The sequence below is a fragment of the Zootoca vivipara genome, chromosome 16, assembly GCF_965207765.1.
Source record: "Zootoca vivipara chromosome 16, rZooViv2.hap1.1, whole genome shotgun sequence".
NCBI lineage: Eukaryota > Metazoa > Chordata > Lepidosauria > Squamata > Lacertidae > Zootoca > Zootoca vivipara.
In genome coordinates this window covers 25373963-25396077 of record NC_142599.1, presented here as the reverse complement: position 1 = coordinate 25396077, position 22115 = coordinate 25373963, and the positions used below count along the sequence as shown (strand labels likewise).

The following is a 22115-nucleotide window of genomic DNA, read 5'->3' as shown; positions in this document are numbered from 1 at the left end:
AACTAAATCACAGCCAACTTTCATGAAAGAGGTATGACCTCTTGCGTGGAGGGGGGGCACTTCCACTAAGCTGGTGGCCAAATTGCATCTCCTCAGGGTTTTTTTTTTTGTCCAACTCCCATTCAGCATAAGTTGGCTGAACACAGGGAACCCACCACAGCACAGCTTTGCACCTTATCAAACCAACACAGAGGTTCATAAAAGATTATGAGTGACGCAGAGACCGAAGAAAGAGTAAGGATTCGTTTATTCTCTTGAAGATACCCAGCCAAAGGGAAACCATGATTGGCAGGGTATTCAGGACAGATAAAAGCTTAAGTATTTATTCACATAATGCATAATCAGCTTATGGAATTCATTGCCACTAGATGTTGGAATACTCACTAACCTAGATGGCATAAAGGAACTGTTAGGCAACAAAGCAGGTGTGGGTGAGGAAAGTGAAAAGCGGTATAGAATTTGCTTTTTCCGCTATCAAGGACCATAGCTCAGCGGCAGAGCATCTTCCTTGCATGCAGAAGATTCCAGGTTCAATCCCCAATGGCATCTCTAGCTAGGGCTGGGAGAGACTCCTGCTGGAAACCCTGGAGAGCCATTGCTAGTCAGTGTAGACAATACCGAGTAAGACAGGCCAATGGCCTGACTCAGTATAAGGCAGCTTCCTAAAACTTGCAGCCATCCTATGATGTTGGCTTGCAGTAGCTTTGAAGAAGATGGAAGTGAGCACACCAGTGTGAATTTAACCCCAGAAGCATAGAGTGCTCCTTTCCACCGAGTCAGACAACTAGTCCATCTAGCTCAGTTTTGCCTACACTGACTGGCAGTCGCTCTCTAGGGTTTCAGGCACCCCCGAAGATGGGCAGGTTAAACCTGGGGTCTACTGAACACAAGGCAAGCGCCCTACCACCAAGCTGGGGTCTTCAGAGGTCCATCAGCAGCCTATCGGTCACATAGAACCTCCATGTTCAAAGGCAATGTACCTCAGAATACAAACTGCTGAGGATAAACAGCGCAAGATGCCTGTTGCCTATGTGTCCTGCCTCTCCGTTTTCCCAATGTGCCGCCTTGGACCCAAGAGACCCACTGTGGTTTGGCCTACTCACGTTCTCAAGACCCCTTCCTTCAAAGCGGGAAACTTCAGATCCTACGTACCCTACGATGCCTTGAAGAACAAGAAGCAGCCCACGTGGGTCTCTCAACAGAAAATCCGAAAGATACTTCAGCCCTCTCTGTGCATGTGTCTCTCTCTCTCTCCAGACTGCAAGCAGAATCCCAGACACACAAGGACCTGAAGAGAGTCCCGAACTTTGGCAGCAGTTGGCCAATAGATAAACAAAGGCTGATACTGCAGGCGGCGAGCTGGGAGAAATGCAATCGTGGTGGTCAAGAGGGTCTTAAACCTTTGAAAAGGGTTATCAGCTCAGATCATTTATCTCTCTTTCCACCAAACACTTAAGTTTGCAAAGTTCAAGATAACCTTCAGAAGATTCGTTTTTTGTTCAGAGGAGAAAGCACCGCAAAGTCCAGGATAACTTTAATCTGCTTATCGACACATAAGGAAGCACACAGGCAGGCTGTGCTGCTCTCAAAGTGGCATCAGCCTACTCCCCAATCTTCCAATCCTAGGCTACAAAACTTCCAGCATTTCTGGGTAGGGCACAACACTTCAGCATGCCAGCTGGACAAAAGTAGTTTTGGGGACCAGCCCACCTTTCCCACTGGGGTGCAATTCAGAGGAGTTACATGTTCCAAGGAGAAACCAAAATTGCTCATTGCCCCTTCGGCTTTTATCAACAGGCCAACAATATTTCTCTGAAATCCTATGGAGGTTATGGTACATTACACCTTTTGCCCACCCCCTGGCCTCCTCCTCCACCATCACCTAACCTACCAAAGCATCAGACTGACTGTAAAAAGAGAATAATAAAATCACAGAATTGTAGAGTTGAAAGGGACCCCCAAGGGTCATCTAGTCCAATCCCATGCAATGCAGGAATCTCATCTAAAGCATTCGTGACGGATGGCCACCCAAGCTCTGCTTTAAAATCTCCAATGAAGGAGAGATCACAACCTCCTTAGGGAGACCATTCCAGTTTTATATAACTTTATTTAGTAGGAATATAGGAAGCTGGTCCATCTAGCTCAGTGTTGTCCACACTGACTTGCATCAGCTTTCCAGAATTTCAGGGAGGGAACTCTCCCAGCCCTACCAGGAGATGCCATTGGGGATTGAACCTGGGACGCTCTACCACTAAGCTACAGCCGTTCCCTAAAAGAAAAAGAAAAATCCTAGCCCTTGTAGTTCTGAATAAAGGACTTATTTAAATAGGAACTTAAGAAGTCATCTTCTACTGAATCAGACCATTGGTCCATACTGATCAGTATTACCTACAGTGACTTGCAGCAGGTCCTCCAAGGATTCAGGCAGGAGCCTCTCTCTGCCAGCCCTATCCAGGGATTGAACCCGGCATGCAAAGCAGATTGCTCTGTCACTGAGGTATGGCCCTTCACTGACATCCTCAATTGCAAGCAGAACAGCTACCAAGCAAAAACAACAACCCAGACATAGATTGTGCTAGCTGAGGCTGATGGGAGCTGTAGTCCAAAACACCTGGAGGGCATCAGGCTGGTCTTGGCAGCATACAACTCGGGCTGATAACACATACTGGACTGGAAATGAAGCTTTATTGGAAAACGATGGTAGTATTTCATTCCTTATGCCCACCACCCTGCCAGAACAAATCATGTGCAGTCCAGGAGTGCAACGCCAGGCACCTCAGTGTTAGTAAAGAAGGTCATGGGACACCTCCCTGTGGGTTTTATGCAAGGCTATATCCACGTCTTCAGTCCCTCTTCTGCCCCAACTGGGCTAACAGGACGACTGGAGCACCTTCTGCTTCAATAAACAATGGATACTGTGGCAGAGGTTTTTAATCCTCTTTATTACTTCAAGCTAATGCATATTTACAGAATATATACATACCGTAGGCTGTCTGAAAGTTACAAACAGCTCTCACTGCAAACACACAGCATAACAGAGAGCCAGAGCTACTCACAACAGCTACAGAGCAATATAGCAATACCACACCCCACTAAATTAGCAGAGTCAGGAAGACAATTTAGTGAAGGAACAGTTCCCGCCCACTTCTCTCTCTGGAGACTATCTGATTCTCACATTGGGAGGGGTGTAAATGCTAACATACTCCCCCTTTTCAAACCGACCATTGAGAGAACTTTAACACAACTGTAATTTAACACAACTGTAATTTCTTAACATATACATCTAGTTGTTCCTTGTTTACAGCTTTAGTTAAAGCATCGGCAGGAATTTCTTTCCCTGGCATATAAGTAACTTTAACAACTCCTTCTTGAGTACATTCTCTGGCGCGGGGCAATTTAATCTGTAAATGTTTTGTTTTCTGCTTGCACCCTTCTGATTGGATCAACGCTATGCAGGCTTTGTTGTCCTGATAAAGTGGAATTGGACACGAAACCTTTATTCTCATATCTTGACATAGCTGCAATAACCACTCTACATTCATAAGCGATAGAGTTAGAGCATTGAGTTCCGCTTCACATGAACTCGTGCACACTGTTGCTTGCTTCTTACAATTCCAATCAAACAAGCACTGATTGTACAGATAACAAACACCTGATGTACTCTTTCCATCCATTGAGTCACTGCCAAAACTGGCGTCTGCATAGATTTCAAGGCCTCCTGATTTTTGCCTTGAAAGTCTTAACCGATAGTGCATAGTGCCCTTCAAATATCTAACTATGCGTTTTAAAGCTTTCCAGTCAGATACTGTGGGCTGATTAGCATATCTGCTGAGCAAATTCACACCAATGGCAATGTCTGGTCTGGTACCTCTTGCTACAAAACTGAGCTTGCCTAACACACTCCGGAACAATGTGGCGTCAGAAAATGCCTCAGCATTTGTGTCATGTTGGAAACCTGTGACCATAGGGGTATCTACAGCATTTGCATCAGTCAGGTTTAACTTTTTCAGCAATTCATTGATTTTGCATGTTTGGTGCAGCAAAACATCACCCTTCTCATTTCTCTCTACTTCCAGAGAGAGATAATTACTGACTTCCCCTAGATCTTTCATGTCGAAATGCTTCTGCAATTTCTCAAGAGTGCTTTTGTAAATATTAATATCTTTCCACAGAAATAAGATATCATTGAAGCAAATACAAAATAGCTTTTGTTGATTACACTCTTTCACAAAAACACAAGAATCAGCCTTTCCTTGTTGGAATCCTAAAGAAAACAGCACTTCAGTTAGTTTAGTGTGCCAGCAACGAGCGCTTTGCTTCAAACCATATAGGGATTTTTTTAACTTGCACACCATTCCCTTTTTGACTTGCACTCCATCTGGTGGCAGCATATAAGTATTCTCATCAAGAATTCCATATAAAAACGCAGTATTTACGTCGTGATGAGATATAGTCATGCCTTCTTCAGCAGCAAGTTTCATTAAGAGTCTAACACTCTCAAATCTGACTGTTGGTGAGTACGTCTCATGGTAATCCTGGTCAGGTATCTGAGAAAAACCACGTGCCACTAACCTGGCTTTATATCTGGCAACTTTACCATGCTGGTCAGTTTTTACTTTGAAAATCCACCTGCTGTCTACAGATTTCATACCTGGTTCTCCTGGAACCAATTCCCATGTCTCATTTTGTTTCAGGGATTTTAACTCAGATTTCATGGCATTAAGCCAAGGTTCATCATCCTTTGCGGACAAGTTTTGAACCTCTTTGTAGCTGGCTGGTTCAAACACTGTATCTGAGTCGCTAGTAGTGACAGCTTTTGCAAACTCTTTGGAAAATCGCTTTGACGATCTTCCCTTGGTGGCTCTTTCGGACCTGCACAAAATTCTCAGATCCTCTGGGTCCATTTCCTCCTTGGGAGAATGGAGACCCACTGTAAACAAAGGTTGTACATTTACATCAGTGTCTGATTCATCTGTCAGTTTAACTGAGGCTTTTGCACTCTGATAGTCTGTGTCAGTGTCTGATTCCTCACTAACGCTAGATTCATCAGCAGTAACAGGATCTGCCTCTTTCTTTTCTGGCTTTGTGTCATCATCACCAGAAATGGGGTAGCACTGAAAAATACCAACTTTGTCCCATTTTGGGTTACAATCCATACTTCTAGTCAACTTAATTGTTTTCGTGTCTGTCATTAGCACACAATATGAACCTTTCTCGTACCCTAGAAAGATGCCATGTTGACCACATTTACTCAGTTTGTCATTTTGCAAAGTATGCACCCACACTTCTGAACCAAAAATTTTCAAATGGTTTTTCCCCAAACAGCATTTCATATGGGGTGCAACCAATGGCTGATTGATATCTCCTATTATAAACATAAGTAAAGCATGATAAAGCTTCCCCCCCCCAAAAAAAAGGGGATTGGGTAGGCCTGAATCATGCAACAGAGTTTTAATACCTTGTTGCAAAGTTTGGTTTACTCTTTCACACAAACCAATCATCCATGGAAATCTGGGTGTGGCAGTCATGTGCTCTATACCCTGTTCAGCAAGAAAGTTCTCAAATTGCTCTGAACAAAATTATCCACCTTTGTCAGTGTAAAAGTGGCGCACCTGCTCATTGTGCACATTTTTTATCCATGCACAAAACTGTTTGAATCTTAAAAAGGCTTCAGACTTTTTCTGCAATACATAAACCCAAACATATTTGGAATAAGAATCAATCAGAACCATGAAGTAACGTGAGTTGCCTCTAGAGAGCGCTAGAGGCCTAACCAAATCTGGGAGGGGTGAAAATGCTAACACTCCCAGCTTCACACCTTTCATGGTCCACTAAACCCTCCAACACTCTGCCGTTATGTGTTGTGTTTTTCCGCCAACCCGATGGTGCAAGAATATCAATTTTGCATGGAAAATTCTTAGTACATCTCCCACCTTCTGGGTACCTCCATTTTAGCTGTGACCACAAAGAAGACTATAAGTCCAAGGGTACCAGCACTGCCAATGGAGTAGATTCAACCTCAGATCCTGAACGATGTGACCCAAAGCTTCCTCCTGATCCAATCCCAATCGAGCTCTACTAAGTCATACAGTCTCAACAGACATGAACAGGGGTGGGTGAAGCACCATTGGCGATGCTGTAGAAAAATGGGCCCAAGGAATGCTCACGTGGCCCCGCATCTGCAAACTACCAAGTCCCCCAATCTACCACCTATTGAAACCAAGGGGAAAGTGAAACTACCAAACCTCCGAGCAAAATAGGGTCTGTTTTAACCCTAGCAACTTCTCGAAATAGGAAAAGAAAAATTAACTTCACATTCTGCTTCTATCACAAGGGACCCATGTGCACACCAAAAGAAACAAAGTGAAGGGGAATTTTACCCTAGGGGTCTAATTCTGCTCCAAATCAGTTTTATGTTGTCACCAGAATTTGAAGACTTTAGAACAGGACTGGACAAATTCACGGAGAAGGCTATTGATAGCTGCTAGCTACAATGGCTATTGTTCTACCTCTGCTACGTATTGGGAGGCAGTATGCTTCTGAATTATGGTGCTTTTGAATTCTGGTGCTGGAGGAGACTCTTGAGAGCCCCATGGACTGCAAGAAGATCAAACCTATCCATTCTGAAGGAAATCAGCCCTGAGTGCTCACTGGAAGGACAGATCCTGAAGCTGAGGCTCCAATACTTTGGCCACCTCATGAGAAGAGAAGACTCCCTGGAAAAAACCCTGATGTTGGGAAAGATGGAGGGCACAAGGAGAAGCGGACAACAGAGGACGAGATGGTTGGACAGTGTTCTCGAAGCTACCAACATGAGTTTGACCAAACTGCGGGAGGAAGTGGAAGACAGGAGTGCCTGGCGTGCTCTGGTCCATGGGGTCACGAAGAGTCGGACACGACTAAACAACAATGCTTCTGAATACCAGTTGCTGGAAACTGCGGGAGGGACCAGTGCTGTTGCCACTCAGGTCCTGCTTGTAGGCTTCTCACTGAACCATCTGGTTGGCCACTGTGAGAAGAAGATGCTGGATTAGATGTTCCATTGGCTTGCTCTAGCAGACAGACTCTTCTTCTAAGTTCTTATGAGTTGACACTCTCATAATGCAAACTTAGAACACCGATTTCTTACTTGTATTGTTCTTTTGGGGGGTTGGGGGGCTATTTGGTGTTCACTAGGTAAAGGTAAAGGGACCCCTGACCATTAGGTCCAGTCGTGACCGACTCTGGGGTTGCGCGCTCATCTCGCATTATTGGCCGAGGGAGCCGGCGTATAGCTTCCAGGTCATGTGGCCAGCATGACAAAGCCATTTCTGGCAAACCAGAGCAGCACATGGAAATGCCGTTTACCTTCCCGCTGTAGCGGTTCCTATTTATCTACTTGCATTTTGACGTGCTTTCGAACTGCTAGGTTGGCAGGAGCTGGGACCAAGCAACGGGAGCTCACCCCGTCACAGGGATTCGAACCGCTAACCTTCTGCTCAGCAAGCCCTAGGCTCAGTGGTTTAACCACAGCGCCACCTGGGTCCCTAGACGCCTTTTAATATTTACTATGAGCACAGTATTTCACTAAAGCATTTTTTGTTCTCTTATTTTGTTCTTTCCTGTTATGAATCCTGTATTTCACTTCTGCTTCTCTTCTGTTTACTCTTCCTGACAGCACAAAATGAGGGATTTAAGTTAACATTGAGAGGCTCAAAGTATTCCAACAGCCTTTGTGTCATGCTATGTTTTTGGAACAGCCTACCAATAACATCCATCTTTTTTACATTAAACCGGAGCCATTTTGAAACCAGTCATTAACTTTATTTCCAGCTAGGGCTTCAAAGGGGTCTGCTGGGCCCCAACAGCAGATTGATGCCGTCAAATGCCGTCAACAACAGCAAATGATGTTCAGAAGCCAGCTAGGGCAAAACGCAGCAGCCAGGATGTTGGCCCAGATCTGCATTGCTGAGCCCATTACTGCAGTGTTATTTGAGCTCACAGGCCTCAGGTTTGCACCCTGAAATCTCAGGGTCTGGGATGCTCCTGACCTGGTACAGTAATCCTGTTTCTTCCACACTCATTTCACCAGTTGGTTGGCAAACACCCATGCCCTTCCCAAAGGCCAATGTTCAAGACGTTCTCATTTCACCAGGAATTTGGACTGTTTTAACTTCACACCTGGCTGCTACAAAGGGTTTTTACAGTTGCTGTGGGCTAGGGCCAGGGAGGCTTCTAGTTTGAGCCACATTTGGGGCAGGCTTTCTTATTCCACTCTCCTCAGATCCATACACAGTTATGAATGCCAACCTGAGGATTAAGACACATACTCAACAGAGTAGGTAAGTGCCTAGTTCCGCAAGGAACTTACAAAGGGACCCAGGGGGCTGCCTCCTCATTCCTTTATACTGTACATATTTTAAGCTGCTTAGAGCAGCTCTGTGGCCAGCCACTTGGTAAGAAATGCCTTTTAAAATGCTTCCAGGAAGTGACCAGGTGTCAAAACCAGATGTCCCTTCCTGGGAAACTGTGTGGGACGATGGGGGGGGGGGGAGACGGCTGCCCTCATGGGTACAATTCCCCAGGGAGGAACTGCACATTCGGGTGTACAGTACTGTACAGTCATTTCCTGGAAGCATTTCAAAAGGCATTTTAAACTGTGTGGCAGCCTGGCCACGGAGCTGCTCTAACCCACTTACTCTCAGCAACCAGAAACACCATAACCAAACAGTGGAAAGATCTGTCAGGAGTAAGCATGGACCAATGGTACCAAATAGTATGGGAAACAGCCTTACTAGAAAAATTAACCAATAAGCTGAAACTGACACGGGGACAAATAGAAGAAGACGGCTTCACCCTGGTATGGCTCCCTTTTATCACATACACAGCCCAACAATGACAGTGACAAAAATCCACCAACAGCGTACAAATCAATATGGCTAACTTGATCCAAAACACCCACCCACCCCACTCACACATGAAACAAAAACCACCACAGCCAACCACAAATGCATAATCATACCCTAGGCCATCCCCAAACTAAGGCCCGGGGGCCGGATGCGGCCCAATCGCCTTCTAAATCCGGCCCACGGACAGTCCGGGAACCAGCATGTGTTTACATGAGTAGAATGTGTCCTTTTATTTAAAATACACCTCGGGGTTATTTGTGGGGCATAGGAATGCGTTCATTTCCCCCCCAAAAAATATAGTCTGGCCCCCCACAAGTCTGAGGGACAGTGGACCGGCCCCCTGCTGAAAAAGTTTGCTGACCCCTGTGCCTAGGCCAACCCCATCTCTCACCACCAAAGGAACACAAGTGAACAACAGAGAACCTGCACAAGCGACGCTGACAACTCCCCCCCCCCATATATTCAGTAAAATACAATCACCGTCACCCGAACCCACCCCCACCCACCTTTCCCCCATCTACCTCTTTCCCCCCTTTCCTTCCCAATGTCTCAACAAATGAAACTGATCTGTAAAAATGTTACGAGACACATCACACATATTTCTGTAAACCAAGAAAATCCTTAAATAATTTTTTTTTGAAAGTTAAAGGGATAGAGAGACAGGTCCGAGACCACTTTGTAAGTACTTCTTCTTAGAGTGGGCAGGCAGTACAGTGGGGCGGGGGGGGGGGGCAAGAAGTATGGAATGAAGGCACCTCAAGATACATTTGTGGACTGAGTTTTGCAATATTCTCATTGTTTGATTTTACTGCAGGTACCTGTCTTTAAATGGTTTCGCAAGCAAACCACCAAAGCACAAATGGAAATGTTTGCATTGATGGTCATATTAAATAATAATAATTTAGTTAAGTCTTGAGAAGGTTGATTTTGAGGTTTGGGACTTGGGAAGACAGATTTTGATATGATTTTAATTAGGAACTAATGAAAACTTGTCAGTTGACCCAGGACTGTTATGTACAATGGAGGCTTGGAGCGAATTCTTTCGCCCTCACATCTCCTCTGGAGGTTTACATGGAAAGAATCAAAGCCTGTGCACTTTCATATCCTGTTAGTGAATTTCCCATAGGAACCTGGATGGCAGCAGTGAGAACTGTATGCTGGACTAGATGGGATTTTGGCCCAATCCAGCAAGACTCTTCTTCTGTCCTTCATTCTGCACATTTCAAGAGAGATCATAGCTCAGGGGTAGAGCGCTCCTGCTACAAGAAGACTCAGAGAGCAGAAGAATGAACAGTGCTGGCCTAGGAATGAACGTAGGAAGAGCCAGCAGGATCAGGCCAATGGCCCTCCAAATCCTGCATCCTGTTCTAAATCCACAAGCAAGACCCAAGCACAAGAGGCCTCTCCCCTCCTGTGGCTTCCAGCAACTGGTATTCAGAAGCATTACTGCCTCTGACCGTGGAGGTGGAGTCAAGTCTGAACTGGTGATACAAGGCCATTTCCAAGGCTCTCATCTTGGGGCCTTTGACAATGGGAGAGAACCATACACCTGAGAGCAGCCAGCCAGGAAGGAAGGGGCAGAGACAGTTGCACAGAGGAAGCACTCTCTGTGGCACCTGCCCAGACCACGGAAGCAGCAGAGCCTCGCTCACATGCTGGCACATCTCCGTGAGCAATGGGAGTTTTGGCTTCCCTCCAGGTGCCACAGAAATACAAATAAACAGCTCTAATAACCCCATTGGCTCCCCTCCATCTCCCATCGCTCCACTGTAGCTGTCAGCATCCGAGAGGAGAAAGAAAGAAAATAAAGCAGAAAATGCTTTCTCCATCTTCTCTCCCGCCCCCACCACTTTCCACCCCTGCAAAGTTAAACAGCGAGATGAGAAAAACATAACAAAACGCTTGTCAAGGCTGGGGAGGGCGATAAGCGGTGGGAGGGAGGGATAGAGAATAAATATTCAAATCTCCATGGCAAGCAATTTATTAAAACTGCCAAGCCGGAAATAAAAAAAATCACGGCTTTCTGTGCTAAAAGGTGTCATTCCTTCAAACGGCCGTGGCAGCGTGCTCTAATGAGTGAATTATGGATCAAATCCCAAGGAGCCACATTAGCGTATGGCTGCGCAGAGGACATATTGGAGCTGTAATGTGCCGGCTGGGAAAGGGTTGCGCGTGTGTATGCAAACACATTAAATTCCCTCCCACTGCACAGCGAGATCTATCGAGAGTACAAGTTCCTTCCTGTGCACAAAACTTCCCAGAAAGAGCAAGTGCAATAACGGATTAGATTGACTAACAAGGGGGGGGGAGGGAGCTCGGTTGCCTCATTAGACTGGTTTAAGCCCCCACTAGTGCTGGCAGAATCCAGTCCGTCTTGGAACGCACTTGCTGGTTCAACCAGTATATGCAGCTCGGCAGGAGAGGAAAGGGCAGACACAGAAGGCCTCTTCATGAGTTACGGCCCAGGCCCCACCATCATGACCCACTGAGCCATGCAAGCATTAGGGGCTGGAGGATTAAGTGGGGAGCCTGCTGTAAGCACACACAACACTGACTTCTAAAGTGGATTGCTTTATAGGAAGAATTCATGGTGGGTAAAGCGATCAATGGCTACCAGCCACATTGGAGCCATGCTCTGTCTCCACAGTCAGAGGCAGTAATGCTTCTGAATCCCAGTTGCAGGAAGTCACGGGGGGGGGTGCTCTTGCGCTCAAGTCCTGCTTGTGGTTTCCCCACAGGCATCTGGTTGGCCCCTGTAAGAACAGGATGCCGGACTATATGGGCCATGGCTCTGATCCAGCAAGCTCTTCTTCATGTTCTTAAATAACAGCCACCCACATACAGAAGGACCCCCACTCCTGTCTTTCAGCCCCAATGCTTTGGCAGTATTGAGGCTGGGCAGTTGGGGATGCAATGGAGGGTTGCGGGTAGCAAACCCAGGCCTTACAAGACTGTAATCACATAAAGAATGGGAAACAATGTAGTCTCTTAGCAAAATGCTAGAAAGCGTAACAGCAGATGGGCAGGGAGTGCCTAGATAAAGGCTCCTTGGCAATAGAATGTGTCTGCATCACATCACCTCCCAAAGCAAACTTTCAGGGGCCACATGCCACTGGTGGGGGCCAGAAGCAAAAGCAGACAGGGCAATGGAAATGGCTCTTGGTATTGCCCATTATGCTACAGTCACGGAAAAGCCAGAGGTTTCTCCATCCAGGAGAGCAAGAGGCATTGCCATAGTTCATCAGGGACACATTCCGGCCAAGCAAAAACACTCAAGGAAGGGGTGGAGCATAGTCAGTGAGGGGTGTGGCCTGGATAGGAGGTGCGGTCTGAGGAGAGTCCCACGGTGTCTTGAATCCCGGGGAGACTTCCTGGGGACGGTGGTGTGATGCAGAGGAGGAGTCACCAATGGGTCATCAATGGCAGCTCCTCTAACTCACCTCACCCCTTGTTCTGGTTTGAGCAGCCCCTTCATCTTGCCTCCTTGGGGCTCAGGACACGACACCACTGAGAGCGTTTGCTTATACAGAAGCTGTGAAAGCTCAGGGCTGTGTGTGTGTGTTGGAGGTGTGGACCATACAAATTAGGAGGCATTTTGTCCAAGTACAATTCAGCACGCTCAACTATCCCCCTTGATGCTGGGCCTTTGCTGCGCCACCCTGCCCTGGCAGTCGATCAAACCTTCTGCAGCTGAGGCTCTCGACTCAGGGTCGCGAACTCTGTGCTGGGAATTTTTTTTACCCAATTCAGTCCATCGACATGCCCTGCCAGCAGCATCTGCATTCTGAAACCTGCACAAAAATTGTGCACATGTAGCAGAACCGTGTAATTGACAGTTGGTGCAGCCGAGCAGCTGAGAGCAGTGGTGTCATCGGGGCAGAATTGGGGGGGGAGCAGAAGGGACCCCCAAACACAGACATGTTTTGAAAGAAAAGGTGGGCAACCTCAGCTGTGGGTTAAACCACTGAGCCTCTTGGGCGTGCCAATCAGAAGGTCGGCGGTTCGAATCCCTGTGACGGCGTGAGCTCCCGTTGCTTGGTCCCTGCTCCTGCCAACCTAGCAGTTCGAAAGCACGTCAAAGTGCAAGTAGATAAATAGGTATGGCTACAGCGGGAAAGTAAACAGTGTTTCCGTGTGCTGCTCTGGTTCGCCAGAAGCAGCTTTGTCATGCTGGCCACATGACCTGGAAGTTGTACGCCGGCTCCCTCGGCCAGTAAAGCGAGATGAGCGTGCAACCCCAGAGTTGATCACAACTGGACCTAATGGTCAGGGGTCCCTTTACCTTTACCCCTCTCTATCCGGCCCTTGAACTCCCTCTAGGCAACATCCCACCCACCGTCTGCACTCTGCATCCTCAAGTGCTGGTACCCGACTGGGACATGTCCTTGAACTATGACAAAGTCTCTTGCTTGCCTCAATGGTGAGATGTACTGACCTTTGCATGGCTGGAAAATGCCCTACTGCACTGTACATTTTTGCTCCTGGCCCCACCTACTACTGCCATGTGGCCCCTGAAAGGTTGTTTCCAGGGGAATGCGGCCCCCAGACTACCAAAAAAGTTCCCCAGTCTCATCTAAAAAGCTGTAAATGCTGTAAGACCATTAAATACAAAGATTAAAATGATCACTGCCTAAGAGAGTGAGCTCTGAAATCAGAAACACCTCAGTTCAAGACCAGCCTCTGCCAAGAACTCACTACCCTCTCTTTCTTTGCTTGTCTGCCATGTGTGGAAAATAATATTGGTACATACTACCTATAGGATTATATGTCAGGAGGCAGCTAGGCTGCTCGTGGGGGCAAACTACCCCCAACATAGAACATTGCTTGCAGGATGTGTACCGGCTACCAATTTGCTACCGGGTCAAGTTCAAGGTGTTGGTACTAACATAAAAGGTTCTATATAGCTCAGGACCAGGTTACTTTAGATACTACAGTATCTCGGATCAGGGCTTTTAGAAAGGCTGCTCCTGCCCTGTGGAATAGCATTCCTGCCCAGATATATCAGGTGCCCACTGTCTGCATTTTCCAGAAAAAAACGGAAGATGTTTCTGTTCCAATGGGCTTTCCCAGCTGTATAAATGGGCATCTGCCATGCGTGCCCACTTTTAAACTGTTTTTTAATTATTTTATATGTAAATTGCTTTGAAATGATGGCTTAGAAAGCAATTAATAAATCAACTGTAGTAATATTTTTAAAAAAACTTTGAACACGTAGACAGACAATATAAATAGTACTTTTGCTATTGCAATTTCTCATATTTTACTCAGTTTTTATTTGCTGCCTTTTGTATATTGTCTTTCATGTCATTATTGATTTAAATAATGTTTGAAAAGTGTTAATTCTTTTTTATTATGTAAGCTTCGAAGAGCACTTCACATATAAATCCGCAAATAAATAAATCATGTTTGGCATAATTGGTTCCGATACGTTTTTATGTAATACATGATATTTTATCGTATGCCTTTTTATTCCACCTTGCCACACAGGATGCTCAAGGCAGTTGGAATTATTTATTATTGTTTGTCTCCCCATCGTCGTCGTCCCCCCCCCCCCAGTGAGAGGAACTGTGGGAAGAAACTTATTCAGCCACTCCTCTCGGGCATCGATTGCCCACGTGAACCTTCAGCAAACTTTCACAATAATGAGAGCTAGAAACTTCCTTTTTTATTTATGACTTTCATTTTTTAATAAAAGTTTATGTTTGCTTTCATGGCCAACATCAAACGCTTTGCACGTAAACCCAACTGTAAGGGTGCTGTTGCGACTACTCTTGAGTAACAACGTCCGAGTCTGCTCTGTCTTTAAAAGTTTTATTGGGCATAGTATTTACAGTGCAAGCGGCTTTGTCATGCTGGCCACATGACCTGGAAGCTGTACGCCGGCTCCCTCGGCCAATAATGCGAGATGAGCGCGCAACCCCAGAGTTGGTCACGACTGGACCTAATGGTCAGGGGTCCCTTTACCTTATTTACAGTGCAAAGATGGTAAAGAACATGACCTCTCAGTCCCTCGCAGAATCCGGGAGTGGACGCTTCCTGCTACGCGTCCAGCATAAGAGCTTGGGAACCCCAAAACGCCGCCCCCCACCCTTACGTTTCGGCACACGCCTTAAATTAGGCGACGGAAGTGGCTGCCTGCTCCCCTCCACCTGTTGGTGAGGGCGGTGCAAGGGCTCTCCTACATCGCTGAGCCTTAACTGCTCCATCCCGCTCACTTCCTCAATTCCCCCACCTGACCCGCTGCTGCCGCTCTCACTGGTCAAGGTGCTGGTGTGGAGGATGGGCGGAGGCTCCCTGTACTAAGGTCCCCTGACACCAACCATACACTTTTCCTGGCTCTCAAAAGCCCCCCTGTTATCACCTCTGCTCCATCTGATGTTCGAGAGCAAGGTGAGCAAAATGAGAGGATTCTTTAGAATAAGAGAGAGGAAGAGGAAGGGATTAGCCTCGCCCAACAGGTACGCAGATATCAAGCGGTTTCATGGGGGGGGGTGTCGGGGGGGTGCAGCATCCACATTTAAACTGCTGCAAATTGCCGTCTAGACTGTCCCTAGGCTATTCCCTCTTGGCGGTGGCGCTTTAATTACTGCGCCACTTATGATTAGATGGGGAAGTAATTAAGCCAGGCTGCGGAGGGCACACACTCCTTGCCTGCTCTCTTCCCTTTGGGGAGATCCAATCGGAGGGATGCCAGCCCTTCCCTTCTGCCTCCCTTTGATCATCTAATCGAGGACAGAAGAATCCAGCTCACATTCATGACTAACTAGAGACACGCAGGAAACGGGGGCCAAGAGAGCAAATTAAAATCTGCAACTGAGAACTGATTAGTACTCTAATCTCATATACCAACGCCCCAAAACTACCAGGACTGGGAGAATCACAGTGCACCCATAGCCCTGGATACATGTCACCACGCACCTCTATTAATTTACTTATTAGGCGCATGCATTTCAAGGTTAGGCAGTGAATAAAAGCTTAGGTGCCCAAGTGCCATTCCTCTGATATGCAGGGGTCCGAGGAGGAGATTTAAAACAGAATGTAAGACTGCTTTTGTCAACATAAGAAGTGCCTTGCTGGATCAGGCCAAAGGTCCATCTCGTTCAGCATCCTGTTCTCACAGTGGCCAGCCAGATGCCCCAAAGGGAAACCAGCAAGCAGGATCCAAGCACAAGAGCATGCTCTTCACCCTTATGGCTTCTAGCCACAGCTATTCAGAAGCATTATTGCCTCCACGTTGGGGTGGTGGTGTTCGGGTATGTGTGTTGAGAGCATATAATTTAAAACAAGATACCACTTTGGTATTCTCTGGAGAGTGAAAGGCAGTTTTTACAAATGCGGGATGGGAATTATGTTCACAGTGGCAGTTCTGCCATTTCTGCAGCCATGAGAGACAAAAGGCAGGGCAGCTGAGGATTTCCCCAACCTGGGGTCTTCCAGCTGTTTCGGATGGCAAACTCTCCACAGCCCCAGCCAGCACGACGGTGGAGGGCCCTTGGTTCAGGGGCAGGTCAGTCGGTAGAACATAAGCTTCTGAATCTCAGGGTTGTGGGTTTGAGCTCCACACTGGGCAAAAAAGATTCCTGCACTGCAGGGGGTTGGACTAGATGGCCCTCGTGGTCCCTTCCAACTGTACAATTCTTCAATCAGGGGGATGCGTCCCACTCCTGGAGGAACAAGACACTTTCCTCTCCATCTGGTCACTGGTCTGTCTGCAGAGCTAGTAGGAGGATGGGGTGGGGAGGAACGCCCAGCTCTTCAGAGCCAAAACTATTAACTAAGCCAGTCGGTCAGTCACGTATAATGCCCATACTGCCGTGCTCAAAGCCCCCCACCTGGCCACGGTTTGACTCTCCCAGCGCACACAGATGCTACAATTACCACTGCAATTTGCAATCCATGCGAAGACGGGTTGTTCTCCCCGCACCCCACTCTTTTTATGATGCTGCCAGTAATTGCATAGCAGGCAGCAGCCAAGGCAATAAAAGCCCTCCCTTCATTCTTTATTTTTAAATAATTTGCTCGCTCCATAATTCATACATAAATCCATCCTCTCCATGGTCTGGGATTGAACAGCTGCAGAATAAAAACGAGCCCCAGAGAAGACCTGCCCATCCTAGACAGCACCTCCCTAAGCGCTTTTGTCTCTCTGGATTAATGCAAGGCAAGGCAGAGACCGGTGAACCTCAGGCCTCGCAGCCGAGGGCGGCACTCAGGAAGGAAAACTGGGCGCTGGCATTGGAAGGAGAGAAGGCCCACTGGTTTGCGGTAATGGCCACAAAGAGAGAAGGCAGCAGACAATCTAAGCCAGGCTTCTCCAGTCTGGTGCCCTCCACCTGTTTTAAATCAAGATTTTAGTCCTTAGGACTATGAGGATATGCCTAGACTGTTGTAAGCTCCATTGCATGCTCAAATCAAAAGACTGAGTAAGGGAGAAAAGGAGTTTTGCCTGATCCATGCAACGAGAGGTGCCTATTCCAAGAAGGTTGGTTATGAAGCCCCCTGGAGAAGGAGGAGAAATGTGCTGGGGCCTGGAGGCCTCCAAAGAAAGGCATCCCTACATAAGGAAGACTCCCTCCTCTCCTGCAAGCACTCCCAGCCAATTCCCCGCTTAGCCCTCTGCCTCTTCATTAGTTGCCAGATTGTTGGCCCTCCGGGTAGGAAAAAAGCACTGTTTTCTCTGTAATGCCATTGCTGGAGAAATCTAATTAAACCGTGAAGATTCAGCAACTGCTCCTCTGGGCTGCAGCAGCAGCAGCAGCAGGCAGGCAGGAATGGGCTCATGGCAGGGCCAGAAAACGTCCAACAGGCCCCCCAATGACGACGACACCCCATCAAAGAGAGCAGCACACATCCTCTTCGACTGAGCTGCTTAGGGGCCAGAACGAGCTGATCACCCCCCTGAGCAGCCCGGCCTTGAAATAGAGTTGGCAACAATTAGCAGCGACGGAGGATAAGGCACTTGAGCAATGCGAGATGCAGTTAAGACTCCATTCCCTCCGCCTCTCTATGTTGCGGTTTCGCAGCGTTATTCCCACCGCCCTGTAAGATGTTGCAGGACTCCAAGCACACTGGCTGGGGCTGATGGGAGTTGGGGTCCTGCAGCATCTTGGGGGGGGGGACCATGTTGGTGAAGGCTGCTGTTCTACATCTTGCATGCACACGCACATCACTCTCAGCCTTCATTGAGAGCCAGTGCACAGCAGCGGTTTCAAGTGCTGGATTGGACTTGGGAGGACCAGAGTTCAAGCCTCAATTCAGCCATGAAGCCAACTGGGTGGCTGTGGACCAGTCACTGCTTTGGACCTTCATGCCTACCTCTTCCTCTCTTATACAAGGTTACATTTTGCCACCTCTCCCTAACACCCTCCTCCAGCCTCCGCTTTAGCCAGACCCCACCCCCCAAGGACTGTCTTGGGCCCTCTCCTGATCTTGTCTCAAGGAAGAACAGCTGCCTGCCTGTCACAAATCTCCAGTCCATCATCAACCAGCTGGTTTTCTCCACAGCATTGCCCCCTCTCCTCCTCTGCTGAGGCTTCAATCCTTCCTTTTAAGATTCTACATCAACTTTTGCCAACTTGTTGTTTAGTCGTTTAGTCGTGTCCGACTCTTCGTGACCCCATGGACCAGAGCACGCCAGGCACTCCTGTCTTCCACTGCCTCCCACAATTTGGTCAAACTCATGTTCGTAGCTTCGAGAACACTGTCCAACCATCTCGTTCTCTGTCGTCCCCTTCTCCTAGTGCCCTCAATCTTTCCCAACATCAGGGTCTTTTCCAAGGATTCTTCTCTTCTCATGAGGTGGCCAAAGTATTGGAGCCTCAGCTTCACGATCTGTCCTTCCAGTGAGCACTCAGGGCTGATCTCCTTCACAATGGATAGGTTTGATCTTCTTGCAGTCCATGGGACTCTCAAGAGTCTCCTCCAGCACCATAATTCAAAAGCATCAATTCTTCGGCGATCAGCCTTCTTTATGGTCCAGCTCTCACTTCCATACATCACTACTGGGAAAACCATAGCTTTAACTATACGGACCTTTGTAGGCAAGATGATGTCTGCTTTTTAAGATGCTGTCTAGGTCCCCTTCAAATGTTTTGGACCCACAGTTCCCATCAGCTCCAGCCAGCGTAGCCGTTTTGGACTCCCATCAGCCCCAGTCCAAATGGGCCATTATGGTGAAACAGATGGACTGAGCCAGCCCAGGATCCACCGGATCCAGAGCTGGGCATACGGCCACCACTTGATTGCTTTGCCTGTCCTCCACCCCTACCCTGCTCACCCAACCTTCTGCCCCAGATGGGGAGGAGCAGCAGGACTGCGAATGCGATAGAAAAACAACTACCAGACATGTAGAAGACATCTGAAGGCAGCCCTGTTTAGGGAAGCTTTTAAGGTTTAATAGATTATTGTATTTTAATATCCTTCTGGAAGCCACCCAGAGTGGCTGGGGAAACCCAGCCAGATGGGCAGGGTATCAATATGTTGTTGTTGTTGTTGTTGTGACTGCACCAGAGCCCAGCTCTGGAGACTGGATTACAGCCTGAGATCCTTTGGATTGACTAACCAGGCACCCTCTAAAGAAGAAGAGGAAGAGGAAGAAGAAGAAGAAGAGGAAGAAGAAGAGGAAGAAGAGCACAACACGCTCCCTCTCCCCCCAAAATGTTGATAATTATTGGTATGTCTAAAAACTGCAGGTAGCAACTGTCATTTGGGAAGAGGCATCTCTTTCTTCTTCACCTACACAGGAGGAAGAGGGAATGCTTCTATAATGATGCCTGACACATCACATCCAGGCTCCATGTAAAACAGAAGAGAGCACCCTTTTCATCTTTAAAAAATATTGTCTTCTTCATAGACAAATATTTGCAGATCTAGTCAATTAACCACTCCAAACTCGTACAATCAATCACCTAAGATTCCTGTAGGCTGCTGGCAGAAAGAAACTGGATTTTAGATGAACGCCTTTACTTTCTCCCGAGTAAAACTGTGCTGAATGCCAACACTGCCGGCTGAACGTCCCGGCTTAAAATACAACCCCCGCCCCCAGGAACCAAGTGCACAAACCACAACACACCCTGAGCTGCTGACAAATAAAAAAAAGTCTGCTTATCTGTTGGAAGATTCAGGCAGATGAAAGGAAGTACTTTTGTATGCAGCAGATAGTTAAACTATGGAACTTGCTTCCACAGGAGGCCGTGGTGGCCACCAACTTGGATGGCTTTAAAAGAGGAATGGACAAATTTGTGGCAGTTAAGGCTACCAATAGCTACTAGCCACAATGGCTATGCTCTGGCTCTAGAGATGGAGGCAGCAATGCTTCTGAACACCAGTTGCTGGAAGTCACAGGAGGGGAGAGAGCTCTTGTGCTTTAGTCCTCCTTGCTGGTTTCCCACAGGCCTCTGGTTGGCCACTGTGAGAGCAGGATGCTGGACTAAATGGGCCATTGGCCTGACCCGGCCGGCTCGTCTTACGTTCTTATCTGTGCCATGTGAGAACGACAGAACCAGATCAGCGCCACGATCCAACTCTGTTTGCAAAAGCCCTTGATGCCCGAGTGCCGCAGCACACGCAAGACGCATCATCACTCACTCCTGGGCCACAGACATGTTTTATTATAAGCAATTGCCGCTGCCTTGCCGCGATGGTGGGAATTGATGGAGAATGAAACATGCAAGGAGCTCATCAGAAACTCTCCAGGGGCTGAGCGGGAGGGGGAAGGCAGACGGAGAGAGGGGCTTGCAACGAGTCCCTGGAACTGGCTGGCAACAACAGTTCTCGCAGGCAAACAGAGAGATCCAAAGAGGTCGGTGCGTAAGGAGCATTGATTCAGCAGGGAGGCAACGATTGCTAGTCACAGATATTAAGACGTCTCCATCAAGGCAGCCACACTCCTCTGGAAAGGAAGATAGGATATCTCCACCGTGTTGGAGGCAGGAGAAAAACGGGAGATGAATCACACTTAGGGCATTAAGGTTGTCTGGGGTGTGGGGGTGGAGATTAGAGCTGTCTTGCTTGGCTTTGGTCCCTATTCCAACCATGTTCTGATGTCCCGGATTTGCTTACACCATGCAAATTAAGATTAAGATGTCTTCCACCATGAGTCTCGAGGAGACACTGGCCAAGTCAGGATGAGCGGTGGGTGGAGTTGGGAAGGGCCCAGCGGGATGGAACAGGCAGCATGGCAGCTACAAGAGACAGAGGAGTCACCCCAAGATAAGTTATGGTCAAGGAGTCGGGTCCTGGGGAGGGACCCAGTGGCATATTGCCCCAGCACTCTGCCCCATCCCCTCTGACGTCACCCAGGTGCTCTGTGCCCACTTCAGTCCTGGCTCCTGTGCCAGCCTCACCTCAGGCCTGCCCCCCTCCCATCCTCTCAGGAGAAGTCCACCACCCAGTCTGGTTCAGAGCTGGCGCTGATGCCCCCTCCATCGCCGAGGACTTGGAGACACCAGCACAGGAGTGAACAGGTGTAGAACATCCCGCTTGCTGCCCTAAAGTTGTGCCCACCCCCTTCCCATATAATGGGACCGGGGGGGGGGGGTGTAGTTCGCTGCTTCAATGTTTTAGCTTGCTTAGCACGGCACGGCACCTGTTGTGCCTTTGAACCCTCTTTTGCTTGTGTACCATACCAATTTGAGCATTAAAAGATTTCAGCAGAAAACATAGCACAAGCTCGAGTTCTTCACCCTCCAGTGACAGCCAAGGCACATGAGTCTTAGGATCCCCTCCCTGGCACCACTGATCCCAGCAGCCCCAGCAGCAAAACTGGACAAAGGCCAGGGATTATGGAAGTTGTAGTCTGAGGAGGAAGGCATGATGCTATATTGGCTCTGCAGTTTCTTTGCTTCTTAAATATCAGCCTACCCCAACCTTCCTCCTCCAGATGTTTTGGACTACACCTCCCATCATCCCCAGTGTCTCCATCAGCCCAAGCATCATGCAGTCTTGCTGACTGGACAGATGGGAGCTGTAGTCCAAAACATCAGTCCCACCCACTTCCAGCATGTGGCCCGCGGAAGGCTGCCTATGGTTATAATGGCCTTTGAGCTAAAAGGTCACACACACCAACCGCTTAAGAGGAACCACCCTGTTCCATCGTTGCCTTTATAGGCACCCTAACTTTACAGACGTTTCACAGTCCGGAACCTCATTTAAATCAATGCCAGCCAGAAGAAAGGTTAAATCAATTACAAATAATCGATCTGCTGGCAGCTTTAATCTTCGCATCCT

The 22115-nt window shown here is 47.9% G+C and overlaps 1 protein-coding gene across 7 annotated transcripts in view; it reads right to left on the bottom strand.

Moving 5' to 3' along the window:
• Positions 1-22115, bottom strand: part of PC (pyruvate carboxylase) — a 286650-nt gene that overhangs the window by 223620 nt on the left and 40915 nt on the right. The window contains exon 1 of one of the 7 annotated variants that reach the window (XM_035097647.3): positions 1104-1603. The exons of 5 other annotated variants lie outside the window; for them this stretch is intronic. The gene's annotated coding sequence lies outside the window, so the exon portion shown is untranslated. Of the gene's footprint in view, positions 1-1103; positions 1604-22115 lie in introns of those variants that run through there. One more of the 7 variants, XM_060269528.2, reaches the window with a different exon arrangement.